We start from the raw sequence: 15,488 nt of genomic DNA, 5'->3' as shown, positions 1-15,488 counted from the left end.
ATTTTCATATTCATTAGTATTTCTGTCCACCAGTAGAGGGCAGCACCAGCCCTCCAACAGACCCTGAGAATGATTCTTCCACGTGGGGTACAATTAACTTAATAAATAAAGAAAAGTTATCATCGCTTCTATACAGAAGTGTACCTTTGTACCTATTCCCCATCAGAAAAGTCTAAAAAGATAATTTTTCTTCAAATCGTACCCCTTTTCCCTATGCGAGCTATTCCTATGACAGGCAGCCACCTCCAACATGGCCGCCGTTTTATGTCAAATTCAGCCTCCACAAAGATGGCCGCTGTACTCTTACAATACACCAGGACATCCAGGCCTCCGTAGCAACATCACGTGCAGAGCGGAATGACGTCACCATATGCGCATACGCCTACCCTGAGAGAGGGATACCTTATTAACCCCCAGCCCTGCACATGGCGCGTCTTAGGCGCCCGGATACGTGACTCACGAATTCTACAGGTATGCCTCCCTTATCCGCGCACCCTTTTGTTCTATGTTACATACCAGCCCTGCACACAGGTTCATATCGGGGCACTATACACATAGAATCTGCCACCCTATGCCCCCCGTTTTTCTCCTCTCCGTTGAGAGACTTAACTGCCAGCCTTTTTGCACTGCAGTCAGCCGCATTCTGCCGCAAGCGGCCTGTAATGTGACCTTAGTCCCCCAATAGCCCTTTACCTCCAAGCTGCAGTCAGCCGCATTCTGCCGCAAGCGGCCTGTAATGTGACCTTAGTCCCCCAATAGCCCTTTACCTCCAAGCTGCAGTCAGCCGCATTCTGCCGCAAGCGGCCTGTAATGTGACCTTAGTCCCCCAATAGCCCTTTACCTCCAAGCTACACAGCGAGTAAGCCCCTCCGACGCCACATATATTAAGGGAGCTATTTCCTCCCTACCTCCCACACAGGATATACTATACTATGTGCCCCCCACCACTTTCTATTGAGCGATAATTGATAGAGATCTGGGAACATCCGGGGGTGGGTGTTAGCCTACACGCATAAATGTGTAGGCTTAGAGACGTGGGTGTATTTATGTATATTTAGGCATGTGTGCTAGTTCTATTGATCTCAGGGTAACACACATATGCCAGAGTGAGCATAGAATTGCTAGATCTTATTTATTTATTTATCTATTGATGTCATATACATATATATATATATATATTTTACTGATGGACTTATTATATTATTTATTAACCTTTTATGTGTATGAGTTAGTGTAATCACTTTATTTCTTGTACAGTCAAGATAGTATTGTTTTACACTGTTTTACCTAAAGTGTCTTATGATTAATGATATTTAGATGTATACTGTGATAACGTTATCTGAGAGTCGCCATTTGTTTTTAAAGGCACTTGTATTGACCTGAAGAAGCGGCGTTGAGCCGAGAAACGCGTTGTCGAAGTGCACCAATTGTCAAAATAAAAAAAGCTCGAATATTTAATCGTGACTCCTTTGAGCCTTTATGTCCTTCCATACACCTGTGAGGTAGGACCATTTTATTATTCCATAGGTGATAGTGATTGGAATAACCATCTATTACAGTGATAACTTATACTGTGTCGCTTCCTAGACCGGGCGCCTCCTATCCCGTTCTTTAATAGTTTCCCTCCCTCATATACACTCTATATCGAGGGTGATTTGAGTCGAGTTCCCCGACGAAAAATCATTTTCACCAGGAGCAGCGACCAGCTGGGAAGCGCAAGGCCGAGTGGAGACGGTACTTCTCCACCTGCGAACACAAGTGGTTGCCTTTGCTGCAACCCAGACTTGTGAGTATACATTTTGTTTGTTTGCACCTTATCCATATGCACTAACGATATTGCACCAGAGTGGGCTCCCGGACCTGTTTGTGTTTTTCTCGCCGCCTCTACTAGTTGTTTCTACGGAAGGACAACGTTCCAGTCCGTTCCACAAGCAGTATCCGGTAGTAGACCGTCTCGACGCATAGAACAACCCATGGATTTCTTAGAAGACCGTTCTGTCCAAAGAGCAAAACTCCTGGACCAATTTAAGCTGAGTAACTTTCGACCAGAAGGGCCAGAGCAACAGGAAGAACAAGTATCCTTAGACCCGGAACAGGTGACCCCTGACCTGGGCCCAATTTTCTTTGCTCTGGAAAAACTTTTAAAATCGGAATTTTTTAATATAGCAGATATCGGGATGCAGGAAACTTATATAGAGGAGAAAATCTCCCCAGGGGGTCTTCGTGTATTAACGGAATCCCCATTCCCCAATGACCCAGTGTTCACCGAAGAGTGGTATGAGTACCTTGAATCCTGCTCGGGGGGGATGATGACACGTATTACTAATAAACGGAAATCTATTATTCTAGAACTCAAACCTCAAATTAAAGAAAAGAAAGATCTCCTTATCACCCATTCCCACACAAACCAATTTAAATCATGCTCACATATTCTAGACACTAAATTGAGCAGATTTGAATTAGAGATCTCAGAGAATAAACTTAGGAAAATCAACCGTGACAGGAATCTATATAGGAATAACCAACAGAGGGTGCAGAGACCCAGAAGGACCCCCCCTCATCATCAGTTACCATCTGATCCAGGGACCCTACCAGATCCCCACGTAGAGGAGATGGAAACCAACAACATGCCCTTTATACACCCTAAACAGGCCCCCACATATAGACCACACCCACCCAGACTCATCAATCAGAGACCAAACCATAAGAAACAAAGGAGAAAGACCTCATACAGGGAGCACATACGTCGGAACCCGATTCAACCAGAAGGCCCAATACAATCTAACACAGCGGAACCGAATCCTCTACAACACACACTGGAACGTGGCGTACATCCATCAAATGAACAACTAAAGAACCCCAAAGTAACCAGCCTTAAATCAGACGGACTACAGGTTATGAACAATCCACCGCAGACACCGAAAGAAAAAATCAACAATAGACCACATCAAGAAGCAGAGGCACAGGGAGAACTGGAAGTTTTCAGTACGCCAATAGGAAAAGGACCTACAACAAAAAAGTTCGAAATTGGTGCTCAAGAAGAGACTTCCGATCAAGAATTATTGGATTTGAGTATCTATGACTCACAGACACAAGATGAAACAAATGACAAGGGGGAAACCACTGGTATACGGGGACCCCCACGAGAGACCCAACTACCCTCTACCTCATCTATGACTGCCACCACCCCGATACCAGTCACTAAGATCCCGAGATATAACAAACAACCCAAAGGTAACCAAATGAATCGATCGCAACCGAACCAGATTACGGACTATTATTCACCGGGACCCAATAGTAGCTCAGAATCCAATCATACAGAAAAAACAACATCGTCATCTTTTTTAGAGCTACCAACCATCATGGGAGAATCCCCACAACTATGGCCCAGACTACCGAACCCGATCGGACAACTCAGTCCTCTGACAGTATCTTCCCCTATGAGAGCACAAAAGAGACAAGCCTCCAGCCCGGAAGAAAGAGGAAAAGGGGAAAACGAGGGGGCAAAAAGACCAAACCGAGAACTAGTAGTTTAAATAAAAATCAAAACATTGTAGCCAGAAAACCTATTTTTAATCTATCGGCATATAAACTTAAAGATGTAGAAGAGCAAGTTTTATGTAAAGGCCTCTCTTTTTGCCCCACAAAACCCTCAAGTCTATATGAACTATTTGTAGATCTTAACTCCTTCACAAGAAAACTCACACTCAAGCGGCACTTTGCCATGAAGAAACTACGTAATAACTCGGAGACCAGGGATAAACCTATTATACCTTTGATCGTAGATACGGAAGTCGACAACCAAACCCCATATTTGGATTATAATGAACTAGAAATGGAGAAATATATACACACAGAACTAAAGAGAAAGTCAAACTTCTATCCCACTAATGATCGTGGCCCATATATTGAAAGTTTCTACAAACAAGTCATGCAGGACTTTAGAGACATGGAACATCAGGAAGTTCAAGGAAACCTAACGAAAAAGGAAGAAAGAGCGTTGAAGAACCTGAGATCAAATAAAGACATAGTGATAAAATCGGCTGACAAGGGGGGGGGGATAGTCGTTATGAACAAAGGAGACTACGTTAGAGAGGCCGACAGAATTCTACAAGATCAAGAATACTATAAGAAACTAAAAGAAGCCCCGACCATCGAATACAAAGGAGTGATGGACGCGATGATAAAACGTGCTTGGGAAGAAGGAATCATCAGCAAAACAGAAAAAGAATACATCATTATCCCAAACCCACCAGTAGCACACTTCTACCATCTCCCAAAGATTCACAAATCAGTCACCAACCCACCCGGCCGTCCTATTATAGCTGGAATTGAGTCATTGACATCTCATCTGTCGGAATTAGTGGACCAACATCTACAACCATTCGTACAACAGTTACCATCCTACCTCAGAGATTCCACCCAATTACTGTCGGAACTGGAAGAAATAAAATGGAAGAGTACCTACGTATGGGTAACACTTGACGTATGCTCCCTTTATTCCAACATTCACCATCATATTGGGCTTAGGGCAGTCTGGCATTATCTCAATTCCAGCGAGACACTACCAGTGAAACAAAAGTATTTTCTCATCCAAGCCATAGCATTCATCCTTACGCATAATTTCTTCGAATTTATGGGCACCACGTACTTGCAGACCAGAGGAACGGCGATGGGGGCGGGGTTTGCCCCGAGCTATGCTAACCTAACAATGGGCCTACTGGAAAAGCTACTACTAGGCCCTGACAATCCGTATAATAAGAATATAATCCTGTACAGAAGGTACATAGACGATTTATTCATCATTTGGGATGGAGATATCGCACTAATCGACACATTTAAGGACTATCTCAATGGGAATAGTTGGGGGATTACGTTCACCTCGAATTACAACAAAGAAGAACTTGAATACCTTGACATAGTCGTATACCATGAAGAAGAAAAGATAAAATCAAGAAACCATTTCAAAACAGTGGACTCTAATTCATATATTGATTTCCACAGTTGTCATCACAAACCATGGAAGACAAACATCCCATATGGTCAGTTCTTGAGGATCAGAAAGAATTGCACAGATATTACAACGTTCAATGATCAAGCAAAAACCCTGACGGAAAAATTCAAAGAAAAACATTTCCCAAAGAAACTTGTTAATGAGGCAAAAAGAAAAGCGAGGGCAGCAGATAGAGAAGAAATATTGAGGGGACCACGAAAACTACAGAAAATGAAAAAAGAAAACAAAGAAGTGGAACCAAGTTTCATCACACGATACTCTAACAACCATAGATCAATAAGAAATATCCTGAACAAGCATTGGCCTCTATTGATGAATGATCCATTCCTGAAAACAAATCTTACAAATAAACCAAAACAAGTGTTTCGCCGCGCTAAAACTCTGAAAAATATATTGGCACCTAGTAGAGTAAAAAAGGACGATATAATGGTTCAAGCTAATACCGACAGAGATAGGGGAAGCAAACCATGCAGGAAACCACGGTGCTTATGTTGCCCGCTACTCCAAACAGATCAAAGGAACTTTACCTCGACTGCAACCGATACTACGTTTACGATCCAGAATGCTGTTGATTGTTCTAGCGACTTTATTATATATCTAATTACATGCCCTTGTGGACTCCAATATGTAGGCAGAACTACCCAATCCCTCAGGTCACGATGGGGACAACATAAAAGGAATATCCAAAGAGGTTTCCTGAAACACGGTCTCTCACGGCATTACAAATATACTCACAATCAGTCCATAGATGGCACTACAGTCTGCCCAATTGAACAAATTAAGAAGAATATTCCAAACAGACACGGTATATTAAAAGCAAGGGAGATGTATTGGATATTCCAGCTGAACACTCGACAACCAGAAGGCCTAAACATATGTCTAGAACATAACTTCTGATACACTACACAATATTAAGTATCTTTATTAGAGACCACCAACAACCAGCTACCCACCTTACTGTACAGTGCAAATGTCAATGACCACCATTGGACACGAGATGCCAGTTTATCCGGCTGCCCTCGCCCGCCCCCCCCCCCTTCTTCCCCCCCCCCCTCCCGTCCCCCCACCATGGCCCCCCCCCCTTACCTCCTCTCTTTCCCAAGTCTTCCCTTCCCCCCCCCCCCCCAAACCCCCCCCCCCCCTTCATTTTCTTCCTTCCCATCCCCCACCCCCCTCTTTCCCTCCCCCTCTTGGGCCTAAATTGGGCCATACTTTAAGCCTAAGTTAGCACCCTATAAGCAGACCACCCGCCAGTTCATTCTCCATTAAGTTAGAATTATAGAAGTTTTCTATGTCAAATACCCTAACACTATCCCGTGGTTATCCACCTGTATTATTATATGGTATATATTATATTATATATTTATATACTCGCATTTTTATCTTGTTTTTTATTTTTTATTTTTCCTTTTTTCTTTATTGCAATTATGTTACTATTGTGTACCCATGTATATGTTTCTTGTATGTACTGACATATTTCTGATATTATTATACCCTTAACATATAGACCTTTAATAGGTGACACCCCTCCAGTACAGACACACAAACTAGGGAAAAACTAAGGGTGCCCCTCAGAGATACAAAAATATACTAAATTAATTTAGATACACTTACGGAGTATACACTCCACCCAGACAAAAGAGAATTAAGCCAGAGTATTTTAAAAAAATTTTATTTTCATATTCATTAGTATTTCTGTCCACCAGTAGAGGGCAGCACCAGCCCTCCAACAGACCCTGAGAATGATTCTTCCACGTGGGGTACAATTAACTTAATAAATAAAGAAAAGTTATCATCGCTTCTATACAGAAGTGTACCTTTGTACCTATTCCCCATCAGAAAAGTCTAAAAAGATAATTTTTCTTCAAATCGTACCCCTTTTCCCTATGCGAGCTATTCCTATGACAGGCAGCCACCTCCAACATGGCCGCCGTTTTATGTCAAATTCAGACTCCACAAAGATGGCCGCTGTACTCTTACAATACACCAGGACATCCAGGCCTCCGTAGCAACATCACGTGCAGAGCGGAATGACGTCACCATATGCGCATACGCCTACCCTGAGAGAGGGATACCTTATTAACCCCCAGCCCTGCACATGGCGCGTCTTAGGCGCCCGGATACGTGACTCACGAATTCTACAGGTATGCCTCCCTTATCCGCGCACCCTTTTGTTCTATGTTACATACCAGCCCTGCACACAGGTTCATATCGGGGCACTATACACATAGAATCTGCCACCCTATGCCCCCCGTTTTTCTCCTCTCCGTTGAGAGACTTAACTGCCAGCCTTTTTGCACTGCAGTCAGCCGCATTCTGCCGCAAGCGGCCTGTAATGTGACCTTAGTCCCCCAATAGCCCTTTACCTCCAAGCTGCAGTCAGCCGCATTCTGCCGCAAGCGGCCTGTAATGTGACCTTAGTCCCCCAATAGCCCTTTACCTCCAAGCTGCAGTCAGCCGCATTCTGCCGCAAGCGGCCTGTAATGTGACCTTAGTCCCCCAATAGCCCTTTACCTCCAAGCTACACAGCGAGTAAGCCCCTCCGACGCCACATATATTAAGGGAGCTATTTCCTCCCTACCTCCCACACAGGATATACTATACTATGTGCCCCCCACCACTTTCTATTGAGCGATAATTGATAGAGATCTGGGAACATCCGGGGGTGGGTGTTAGCCTACACGCATAAATGTGTAGGCTTAGAGACGTGGGTGTATTTATGTATATTTAGGCATGTGTGCTAGTTCTATTGATCTCAGGGTAACACACATATGCCAGAGTGAGCATAGAATTGCTAGATCTTATTTATTTATTTATCTATTGATGTCATATACATATATATATATATATATTTTACTGATGGACTTATTATATTATTTATTAACCTTTTATGTGTATGAGTTAGTGTAATCACTTTATTTCTTGTACAGTCAAGATAGTATTGTTTTACACTGTTTTACCTAAAGTGTCTTATGATTAATGATATTTAGATGTATACTGTGATAACGTTATCTGAGAGTCGCCATTTGTTTTTAAAGGCACTTGTATTGACCTGAAGAAGCGGCGTTGAGCCGAGAAACGCGTTGTCGAAGTGCACCAATTGTCAAAATAAAAAAAGCTCGAATATTTAATCGTGACTCCTTTGAGCCTTTATGTCCTTCCATACACCTGTGAGGTAGGACCATTTTATTATTCCATAGGTGATAGTGATTGGAATAACCATCTATTACAGTGATAACTTATACTGTGTCGCTTCCTAGACCGGGCGCCTCCTATCCCGTTCTTTAATAGGTGAATTTTGATTGGCTCTTGTAGGCTCCACCTAATTTTCTGAATATTAATCCCAGTCCCCCAGTGACCAACTGTGTGAAGTTTGAGAACCCTGCCATTAACAGTGTAAGAAAAGCTGCAGTTTATATTTTCCCATGTAAAAAGTTAGTGGTTTTTGGCTCAGCCCACTATTTCTAACCTTGACATAAAGTCACTCAGTGACCAAGTTCATGAGCTGTGGGGTCTTTGGCATCAATAAGTTGCATTTTACCATTGAAATTAAACAAATCTGATTGGCTGTTTTTGGCTCGCTCCCTTTTCAGAATGTAAACCCCAGTCTCCCAGTGACTGACTGTACCAGATTTGAGGCCTCTGCCACAAAGAGTGTATGAATGGCAGCAATGTAAATATTCCCCTTGAAAAACAAAAGGGGAATTTTGATTGGCTGCTGTAGGCTCCACCCACTTTCCTGAATATTAGTCCCAGTCACCCAGTGGCCAACTGTGTCAAGTTTGAGAACCCTGCCAATAACAGAATGGCTGAAATCAATCTAAAAAATCTGATTTGCTGTTCGTGGCTCCACCCCCTTTAGTGAATTTGGACCCCAGTCACCCAATGACTGACTGTATCAGGTTTGAGGCCTCTGCCATTGACAGTGTAAGAATGGTAGCAATGTAAATATTCCCCTTGAAAATCAATTGGTGAATTTTGATTAGCTTTTGTAGGCTCCACCCACTTTTCTGAATATTAATCCCAGTCACCCAGTGACCAATTGTGCAAAGTTTGAGAACCCTGCCATTAACAGTGTAAGAATGGCTGCAGTTTACATTTTCTCAGTGATATGTGTATTTGTCTCTGCCCACTGATGACCCCGGTATTGCCCGATTATGTATTTGGCTGGTGTTGGCTGCGCACACTTTTCCTAACCCTAACACACAATTACTCAATGATCAAGTTTGTGAGCTTTGTGGTTTTTGGCATCAATAACCTGCGTTAAAATCAAACAAATAAGATTGGCTGTTTGTGGCCCCACCCCCTTTTATCAATCCAAACCCAAGTCACCCAATGATCAACTGTACCAGGTTTGAGGCTTGTGCCATTAACAGTGCAAGAATGGCAGCAATTAAATATTCCCCTGAAAAATCAATAGGTAATTTTTGATTGGCTTTTGTAGGCTCCACCCACTTTTCTGAATATTAATCCCAGTCACCCAGTAATTAACTGTGCAAAGTTTGAGAACCCTACCATTAACAGTGTAAGAATGGCTGCAGTTTACATTTTCCCAGTAAAATTTGTATTTGTCTCCGCCCACTTATGACCCGGCGTTGCCCGCTTATGTATTTGGCTGGTGTTGGCTGTGCCCACTTTTCTAACCCTCACACACAATTAATCAATTACTCAATTACCAAGTTTGTGAGCTTTGCGGTGTTTGACATCAATAATTTGCATTAGAATGAAACAAATCTAATTTGTGGCTCCACCCCCTTTCTGAAATTGAACCCCAGTCACCCAATGATCAACTGTACCAGGTTTGAGGCTTGTGCCATTAACAGTGCAAGAATGGCAGCAATGTAAATATTCCCCTTGAAAATCAATATGTGAATTATGATTAGCTTTTGTAGGCTCCTCCCACCTTTCTGAATATTAATCCCAGTCACCCAGAGACCAACTGTGCAAAGTTTGAGAACCCTGCCATTAACAGTGTAAGAATGGCTGCAGTTTATATTTTCCCAGCATATTTTTGGTTTTGGCTCCACCTACTTTTTTGTAACCTGGACACACAGTCACTCAGTAACCAATTTTGTGAGCTTTGGGGTCCTTTGCATCAATAATTTGTATTTTCCGCTAATCAGGAAGCACAGTGGGCGGCATTGAAGGCGGAGATCTGTGACGACATGACGCTGCCAGCGCTTGGATTGCGGAAGTGGTGGGTAATTCTCTGCATGCTTCCTCGCCGCCCCTGCACTTGCCGCTGGTAATCTATGGAGGGGGAGAGAGGCAGAAGGAGGGGTACCAGGTGAGGGAGGGGGGGGGGATATTTCCCCCCTCCCCACCGCTGCCCCCACTGCCCCTCCTTCTAGTGCTGCTTCCCCCCCTCCTGGGGTATCTATACTGGGGGCAACTATACTAGCTTCACTGGGGGCAGCTATACTGGGGGAAACTGTACTAGCTATACTGGGGCAACTATACTAGCTAATACTTTAAATTAGTTAGCTCCACCCTCATCTGGTCATGACCGTGCCCATTTCTTGCCGCGAAGCACGCCGCAGGTTGTGGCCACGCCCATTTTTTTTAGGGGGGGCAGGTGTCTTTTAATACCCAGCACCGGGTGCCAAATGCCCTAGGTACGCCACTGCTGACGTCACACACAGCGCACGCTGGTTGGCCTCTGTGTGAAAGAGAGAGGGGCTGGCGGCGGCGCACGTGACCATGGGACTGGTGGCGGCGGGGACGGTGACCATGGCAACAGGGTAGCGGAGAGCGGAATATGTATACACTCTGCTCCCGCTCCAGCGTCAGCCGCTCAGCCAGCATTTTTTGAATCGCGGCAGCGAGCGCCGGGAGGCACAGCAGGCAGCATGAACGCAACGGGGGGCGGCCAGCCAGGGCAACGCAGTTGCAGAGTCACAGACTGCAAGTTCCACCCACTCAGAGTGCTAATGACCTGCGCCCTGAGGCTCCAGCCTCGCTGGCCTCTGTGTCGGCACAGCCCTGATCCAGATTTTGGCCCAGTTATCCGGAATCCGAATCCGGTCGGATAGCTTAAAAAAGATTGGATATCCGGGTTACCCGGATATCCGGAATCTGGATGAGCAGCACTGTCAACAACTACAAAGAAACATTAGTAAAGTGCTTTTCTCACGTAGGACCCAAAGTGCATAAGCTTGTCTGAGATTAGTAGTACATAGTGATGTGTGCAGGGGAAAGTTATGTGATCAGATCATAAATGCCAGACTAAACAGGTGGATTTTCAGTTTTTATTTAAACGTGTCCAGGGTTGGAGCTGTCTTGATTAAGTTTGGCAAGGCATTCCATGGGGTAGGGGCAGCATGACAGAAAGCTCTGGCTTTAAAGGTTTTTAGTTGAACCCTGGGGGTGGTCAAGTTATTGGATCTTTTTGATCTGAGGTTGTAGGAGGTGTGACGCAGTTGCAACAAATCCTTCAGGTATCTGAGGTCCTGGTCATGTAGGGATTTGAATGTTAGCATGACAATTTTGAAAAGGATTCTCCATTTTATGGGTAGCCAGTGTAGTGAGCAAAGGATCGGTGTTATGTGGCAATCGTGGGGTTGCCTCGTTAATAGTCTTTCTCTATCATCTCACACATTGCTCTATCCTTTCAGTCTATCCTAACAGGGGTGCTTGGATATCCCGATCCACGGATTCGGCAACCACGGCTGTTGGCGAAAAAAATTTGCCTCCGACGTGATTGGCTCCGCATTTTGATCATGCTTCGACGTGGATGTTTGGTCGTGAATGACGCAATCACGGGGAATCATGGCCGTGGATCCGGATTTTCTTTTAACGTTATCAAAGCCCCCATACATGCTACAATCCCCCAAATGGCATAGATTATCAAGGTGATAAGGGGTTACAATTTAAAAAAAAAAATTCCAAAAATAATTTTTGAGAAAATGGATTTTAAAGTGAAATCAACACTTGAAATGCGGCTATTCATTGGTAATAAGTGGTTTTAAACAGGGAAATACACTTTAAGCAATCACAGAGGTGAAGGTGAGTCCCAATGGCACCTGGCGGTGATGGTACCACTTGAGGAGGATGAGTGGCCAATGCCACAAAAAGACCCAGAGAGGTTTTTATACTTTTTTTTTCTTGCAGCGATAGCAATGACATGACAGCAGAGGTGTCAGTGGACCCTGGCATTGGGAACGCAGACTTTAGTAGTGAGTCAAGAGGACTAAGCGGTCAGTGCGGTAGCACAGAACGAACGACCATGGCACCTCACTGGTAGTACCACAGTTTGATAGTGCTGCCCAAAAATGAAATGCATCCGGGGACCCGGGCAGTGGGAACGCAGACCTTAGTAGCGACTGAGTCAGGACAGGAGGACTAAGCGGCCGGAACAAAAGGACCATGGCAACTCACTGGTAGTACCACAGTTTGATAGTGCTGCCCAAAAAATTCGATGCATCCGTGGACCTGGGCAGTGGGAACGCAGACTTTTGTAGTGACTGAGTCAGGAGGACTAAGCGGCCAGTCAGTGTGGCAGCACAGAAGGACCATAGCACCTCACTGGTAGTATCACAATTTGATAGTGCTGCCCAAAAAATTCGATGCATCCGTGGACCCGGGCAGTGGGAACGCAGACCTTAGTAGCGACTGAGTCAGGAGAACTAAGTGGCCGGTCAGTGGCTGCCTCCCCCTCTTCAATCAAATAGCACATTGCCCTGTCCAGCAGGCAAACCAGGGGCACCCACTCACACATGGAGGCCCGCTCCTCGCTGACCTGGGCCAATCAGGATCATATGGAAGCCTCCATATGATCCGGATTGGCCCAGGGAAGTCATTTCCGCCTATTTTCACGCTATTCCGCTAATCATAACCTAACCACGGCTTCTGCGCCGTTTTCCATGAATGCGATCAAATTTTCTCATTCATGGTCTGCCGAGGCGGATTTAAGTGATTGAACATTTCTCCATGGAATCGAATACCGGAGGCGAATAGCGAATAAATGGTCGTGACCTTCCCGGTTCCAGCGCAGGGGCAGTATTGGCTCTTGGCTCGGGATCAGGCGGAAATGGCCAATCCTAGTCGGGTCCACTGCACTGCGCAGGCGCAAGTTTCCTGAGCTTGTGCAGTAGAGTGGACCCGATTGGGATTGGTTATTTCTGCCATAGCCCATCAGGGGAGGCGCTACTGTGCCCCAGCACGACAAATTGGCTGTGGTTTCGGAGGGGCCCAGCAAGACCATCGTGGGATAGAGGAGGATGGTGGAAGCCTACATATGATCCAGAGGCCTCCCCCTCCCGAGGTGAGTACCCCCCAGGGAACTTTTTTATATTACAGTGTCTCTTACATTTTTTTTTTCATTATAATGATTTTTTTATTTGATACTAGCTAATGACCCGGCGTTGCCCGGGAATGTATTTGACTGGTGTTGGCTCCGCCCACTTTCTAACCCTAACACTCAAACACTGAATGACTAAGTTTGGGAGCTTTGGGGTCATTGGCATTAATAATTTGTATATTCCCATAGAAATTAAACAAATCAGATAGGCTGTTTGTGGCTCCGCCCCTCTCCAGCATTTGAACCCCAGTCACCCAATGACCAACTCTATCAGGTTTGAGACATCTGCTATTAACAGTGTAAAAATGGCAGCAATTTAAATATTCCCTTGAAAATCAACAACTGAATTTTGATTGGCTATTATAGGCTCCACCTATTTCCCTGAATATTAATCAGTCACCGAGTGATCATGTGGGCAAAGTTTGAGAGCCCTGCCATTAACAGTATAAGAATGGCTGCAGTTTATATTTTCCCAGGATATTTTTGTTTTTGGCTCCACCTACTTTTTTTTAACCTGGACACACAGTCACTCAGTAACCAATTTTGTGAGCTTTGGGGTCCTTTGCATCAATAATTTGTATTTTCCCAGTGAAATGAAACAAATCTGATTGGCTGTGGCTCCGCCCCTTTTCTGAATTTGAACCCCAGTGACCCAATGACCAACTGTACCAGGTTTGAGGCTTGTGCCATTAACAGGGCAAGCATGGCAGTAATTTCAGTATTCCCCTTGAAAAACAACAGGTGAATTTTGATTAGCTTTTTTAGGCTCAACACACTTTTCTGAATATTAATCCCAGTCACCACCTGTGAAAAGATTGAGAACCCTGCCATTTAACAGTGAAGAAGGGCTGCAGTTTACATTTTCCCTCGGAAATCTGTTTTTGACTCCACCCACTTTTGTAATCATGACACACAATGACCAAGTTTTGAGCTTTCGGGTTCCTGGCATCAAAATGGTGTGAATGGGAGCAGTTTATCCAGCAAAGAAATCTGATTGGCTGTTTGTGCCTCCACCCCTTTAGTGAATTTGAACCCCAGTCACTTAATGACCGACTGTAGCAGGTTTGAGGCCTCTGCCTTTAACAGTGTAAGAATGGCAGCAGTTTCAATATTCCCCTTGAAAATCAATAGGTGAATTTTGATTGGCTGTTGTAGGCTCCACCCACCTTTCTGAATATCAATCCCAGTCACCCAGTTAACCAACTGTGTCAAGTTTGAGATTCCTGCCATTAACAGTGTAAGAATGGCTGCAGTTTATATTTTCCCATGTAAAAAGTTAGTTGTTTTTGGCTCTGCCCACTATTTCTAATCTTGACATAAAGTCACTCAATGACCAAGTTTATGAACTTTGGGGTCCTTGGCATCAATAAGTTGCATTTTACTATTGAAATTAAACAAATCGGATTGGCTGTTTGAGGCCCGCCTCCTTTTCAGAATTTAAACTCCAGTCTCCCAGTGACTGACTGTAGCAGATTTGAGGCCTCAGCCATTAAGAGTGTAAGGAGGGCAGCAATGCAAATATCCCCCTTGAAAATCAATAGGTGACTTTTGATTGGCTGTTGTAGGCTCCACCCACTTTCCTCAGTACTATTCCCAGTCATCCAGTAACCAACTGTGTCAAGTTTGAGAACCCTGCCAATAACAGACTGGCTGAAATCAATCTAACAAATCTGATTGGCTGTTTATCGCTCCACCCCCTTTAGTGAAATTGGACCTCAGTCACCCAATGACTGTATCAGGTTTGAGGCCTCTGCCATTAACAGTGTAAGAATGGTAGCAATGTAGACATTCCCATTGAAAATCAATAGATGAATTTTGATTGGGTGTTGTAGGCTCCACCTACATTTCTGAATATCAATACCAGTCACCCAGTGGCCAATTGTGTCAAGTTTGAGAATCCTGCCATTAGCATTGTAAGAATGGCTGCAGTTTACATTTTCCCATGTAAAAAGTTAATTGTTTTTGGCTCTGCCCACTATTTCTAATCTTGACATAAAGTCACTCAATGACCAAGTTTATGAGCTTTGGAGTCCTTGGCATAATTAAGTTGCAATTTCCCACTGAAATTAAACAAATCTAATTGGCTGTTTGTGGCTCCACACACAGACATTTGAACCCCAGTTACCATCTGTACCAGGTTTGAGGCATCTGCTATTTACAGTGTAAGAATGACAG

The sequence above is a fragment of the Hyperolius riggenbachi genome, chromosome 8 (genome assembly GCF_040937935.1).
Source record: "Hyperolius riggenbachi isolate aHypRig1 chromosome 8, aHypRig1.pri, whole genome shotgun sequence".
Lineage (NCBI taxonomy): Eukaryota > Metazoa > Chordata > Amphibia > Anura > Hyperoliidae > Hyperolius > Hyperolius riggenbachi.
This window is presented reverse-complemented; position numbering follows the sequence as displayed.